The sequence below is a fragment of the Heterodontus francisci genome, unplaced genomic scaffold, assembly GCF_036365525.1.
Source record: "Heterodontus francisci isolate sHetFra1 unplaced genomic scaffold, sHetFra1.hap1 HAP1_SCAFFOLD_987, whole genome shotgun sequence".
In the NCBI taxonomy this organism is placed as follows: domain Eukaryota; kingdom Metazoa; phylum Chordata; class Chondrichthyes; order Heterodontiformes; family Heterodontidae; genus Heterodontus; species Heterodontus francisci.
This window is the reverse complement of record NW_027141827.1, coordinates 117,501-122,500: the sequence shown is the minus strand read 5'-3', so window position 1 is coordinate 122,500 and position 5,000 is coordinate 117,501.

Here is a 5,000-nt window from a genome sequence, read left to right as displayed (position 1 = left end):
GGCTCGGGTGGACTCTTGGAATAAACGTCCAAGTCCCGACTTGCCACCTCCTACTACTGTGCAGATACCCCGCCAACCCCCAGCCACCCGAATGACAAGCGTCCGATCAGCGGGACGAATTTGACAACTCTGGCCGGACCTCTGGAACTCCATCCCGGGTAACCGGGGCAAATTTTTCCGCTTGATCGCCCTTCCACTGGTTAACCATTTGCCCTTTCGGACTTAGTCTCTGGACATTATTCGACGGATTTTCTGGTTAACCATTTGCCCTTTCGGACTTAGTCTCTGGGCATTATTTTCGACTTTTTGGTTAATGATTTCACACTTTTTACTTACTTTTGCGCTTTTTGGTTAATGATTACTCTGCTTACTGGTTAATTATTTGCCCTTTCGGACTTAGTCTCTGGACATTATTTTCGAGTTTTTGGTTAATGATTTCACACTTTTAACATATTTTTGCGCTTTTTGGTTAATGATTACTCTGCTTACTGGTTAACCATTTGCCCTTTCGGACTTAGTCTCTGGACATTATTTTCGAGTTTTTGGTTAATGATTTCACACTTTTAACATATTTTTGCGCTTTTTGGTTAATGATTACTCTGCTTACTGGTTAACCATTTGCCCTTTTGGACTTAGTCTCTGCACATTATTTTCGGGTTTTTGGTTAATGATTTCACACTTTTAACATATTTTTGCGCTTTTTGGTTAATGATTTCATACTTTTTACTTACTTTTGCGCCTTTTGGTTAATGATTACTCTGCTTACTGGTTAACCATTTGCCCTTTCGGACTTAGTCTCTGGAGATTATTTTCGAGTTTTTGGTTAATGATTTCACACTTTTTACTTACTTTTGCGATTTTTGGTTAATGATGACTCTGCTTACTGGTTAACCATTTGCCCTTTCGCACTTAGTCTCTGGAGATTATTTTCGACTTTTTGGTTAATGATTTCACACTTTTAACTTAATTTTGTGCTTTTTGGTTAATGATTTCATACTTTTTACTTACTTTTGCCCTTTTTGGTTAATGATTACTCTGCTTACTGGTTAACCATTTGCCCTTTCGGACTTGGTCTCTGGACATTATTTTCGAGTTTTTGGTTAATGATTTCACACTTTTTACTTACTTTTGCGATTTTTGGTTAATGATTACTCTGCTTACTGGTTAACCATTTGCCCTTTCGCACTTAGTCTCTGGAGATTATTTTCGACTTTTTGGTTAATGATTTCACACTTTTAACTTAATTTTGTGCTTTTTGGTTAATGATTTCATACTTTTTACTTACTTTTGCCCTTTTTGGTTAATGATTACTCTGCTTACTGGTTAACCATTTGCCCTTTCGGACTTGGTCTCTGGACATTATTTTCGAGTTTTTGGTTAATGATTTCACACTTTTTACTTACTTTTGCGATTTTTGGTTAATGATTTCACACTTTTTACTTACTTTTGCGATTTTTGGTTAATGATTACTCTGCTTACTGGTTAACCATTTGCCCTTTCGGACTTAGTCTCTGGACATTATTTTCGAGTTTTTGGTTAATGATTTCACACTTTTTACTTACTTTTGCGATTTTTGGTTAATGATTACTCTGCTTACTGGTTAATTATTTGCCCTTTCGGACTTAGTCTCTGCACATTATTTTCGAGTTTTTGGTTAATGATTTCACACTTTTAACATATTTTTGCGCTTTTTGGTTACTGATTTCATACTTTTTACTTACTTTTGCGCCTTTTGGTTAATGATTACTCTGCTTACTGGTTAACCATTTGCCCTTTCGGACTTAGTCTCTGGACATTATTTTCGAGTTTTTGGTTAATGATTTCACACTTTTTACTTACTTTTGCGATTTTTGGTTAATGATTACTCTGCTTACTGGTTAACCATTTGCCCTTTCGGACTTAGTCTCTGGACATTATTTTCGGGTTTTTGGTTAATGATTTCACACTTTTTACTTACTTTTGCGATTTTTGGTTAATGATTACTCTGCTTACTGGTTAACCATTTGCCCTTTCGGACTTAGTCTCTGGAGATTATTTTCGAGTTTTTGGTTAATGATTTCACACTTTTTACTTACTTTTGCGATTTTTGGTTAATGATTACTCTGCTTACTGGTTAACCATTTGCCCTTTCGGACTTAGTCTCTGGACATTATTTTCGAGTTTTTGGTTAATGATTTCACACTTTTAACATATTTTTGCGATTTTTGGTTACTGATTTCATACTTTTTACTTACTTTTGCGCCTTTTGGTTAATGATTACTCTGCTTACTGGTTAACCATTTGCCCTTTCGGACTTAGTCTCTGGACATTATTTTCGAGTTTTTGGTTAATGATTTCACACTTTTTACTTACTTTTGCGATTTTTGGTTAATGATTACTCTGCTTACTGGTTAACCATTTGCCCTTTCGGACTTAGTCTCTGGACATTATTTTCGGGTTTTTGGTTTATGATTTCACACTTTTTACTTACTTTTGCCCTTTTTGGTTAATGATTACTCTGCTTACTGGTTAACCATTTGCCCTTTCGGACTTGGTCTCTGGACATTATTTTCGACATTTTGGTTAATGATTTCACACTTTTAACATAATTTTGCGCTTTTTGGTTAATGATTACTCTGCTTGCTTGTTACTGATTTCCCCATTCGGACTTGATCTCTGGCCGTTCTTTTCGACCTTTTTGGATAAGGTTTCCACACTCTGAAATTATTTTGGGCTCACTGATTAGGCGAGATCAAGGGGGCATGCCTGGGCACTTTGGGCTCAGTTTGGGAAGGCGGCGTCCGTGTGCTCCTCCGCCCTTCCCGCACTTGCGGCTAGGTTTGCCAAACTGCGCTGACCCGCAGCCCTGCCTTTTTGCCCACGGCACGGAACGACTCAAGTCTGGCTCCGTTCCAGGCCGTTGCCTCCGGCTGCCCGCCGTCCGGCCGGCCTGGGACGTACCCCGGCTGACGGCGCCGGAGGCCCTCTAGCAGCCACCGGTGCCGCGGGCCAATGGGTCCGGGCGTTCCGGAGCTATCGGTGGGGAAGTGCTCTCCCCTTTTCCTGACGCCGTTCGCCCGAGCAGAGGTGCAGCCTGACGGGACTGCTGTCGCCTTCCGCGGCGCACCGGCCCCTTTCACCTGCCGTCGACCGCGCGGAGCTCGGACCTTCCTCCCCGAAGTTATGGCCCCGGAGCCGGAGGGTACCCGGGGCCGGGCATTCAGCGGCGTGAGTCTTAACCTTCCCGGTCAGCCTGCGGGGTCGGTGCGCCGGCACTCGACGCGGGAGGGTCCCCTCTTTCCGTAGAGCCCCGCCCGGTGCCGATCGGCCGGCGGATTGCGGAGCGAACCGCGCCTGACCGACGGGCCTCGGAAACCCGTTGCAGTCGACGGGGGGGAACCGGACAGCGGGACGAGGTGCCGATTCCACCCGCAGATTCGATCCCGAAATCCCGCGGGATTCGGCGGTCCGACCCGACAGATTCAAACGTCGCCCGGGCGGCCCCCAGCGGTCGGGCCGGCCTGGTTCCGCCACCGCCCGATGCCCCTCGCCCCCGGCTACCGCCGGCCGCGCCGACCGAGCGAATGCGGCCGGACGTCCGGCGGCAATCGGCCGGAAAGCGGTATGGCCATTTCCTACTGTCCCTCGGACGGGCAGAGGGGCGGCGCCGGGGCACTCGCGGACCAGGCCGCGCCCCTCCGAGCCCTACCGCCTGCCGTCGACCGCGCGGGGATCGGACCTCCCTCCCCGAAGTTATGGCCCCGGAGCCGGAGGGTACCCGGGGCCGGGCATTCAGCGGGGTGAGTCTTCACCTTCCCGGTCAGCCTGCGGGGTCGGTGCGCCGGCACTCGACGCGGGAGGGTCCCCTCTTTCCGTAGAGCCCCGCCCGGTGCCGATCGGCCGGCGGATTGCGGAGCGAACCGCGCCTGACCGACGGGCCTCGGAAACCCGTTGCAGTCGACCGGGGGGAACCGGACAGCGGGACGAGGTGCCGATTCCACCCGCAGATTCGATCCCGAAATCCCGCGGGATTCGGCGGTCCGACCCGACAGATTCAAACGTCGCCCGGGCGGCCCCCAGCGGTCGGGCCGGCCTGGTTCCGCCACCGCCCGATGCCCCTCGCCCCCGGCTACCGCCGGCCGCGCAGACCGAGCGAATGCGGCCGGACGTCCGGCGGCAATCGGCCGGAAAGCGGTATGGCCATTTCCTACTGTCCCTCGGACGGGCAGAGGGGCGGCGCCGGGGCACTCGCGGACCAGGCCGCGCCCCTCCGAGCCCTACCGCCTGCCGTCGACCGCGCGGGGATCGGACCCTCCTCGCCGAAGTTATGGAGGTAGGACCGGGAGGCTGCCCAGGGTCGGGACTTCAACCGGCTGCCGCCACCCTTTCCCGCCTGTCCCACGGGCTCGGAGATCCAGGCCCTGCAAAGACCCTCCGGTCGCCACCCGACAGGTGCTTTACCGGAGAAATCGTAAACCGGCGTCAGGGCCGGACCTGTCCCGCAGAGGGCAGCCTGCGCCCTTATGCTTTCCCTTTTGCTTTGGCCCCGCAGTAGCAAATGGTTAACCGATAAGTCGGGAACCCACACGCCCGGCCCCACCCGCCCATCCTTCCGCAATGCATCGCCTAGACACACGCACCAAGGGCGCTCTCCTTCCCCCGCCTCCCACATCCCACAGGATGTGCCCTCAGACCACGGCGCCCACACAACCACCCACCCACCCACCCAACCTTCCTAAACACGCCGGCAAACATGCATCGAAACACGGCCACCTTCGCAAATTCACCCCCACGCCGACTATTAAGCCCGGCAAGACTCATTGCAGCCAACCGCGGCCAAAAGTTGAAGTGACAACTCATTAACCAATTTACAACATTTGGACAACTGATTAACCAGACTCTTTGTCAATCTGACGACGGGGGCAAATCATAAACCGGTTCTGCCCACTGCTAGCCTTCGCAAAGTCACCCCCGCACGCCGACTATTAAGCCCGGCAAGACTCATTGTAGCCAACCGCGGC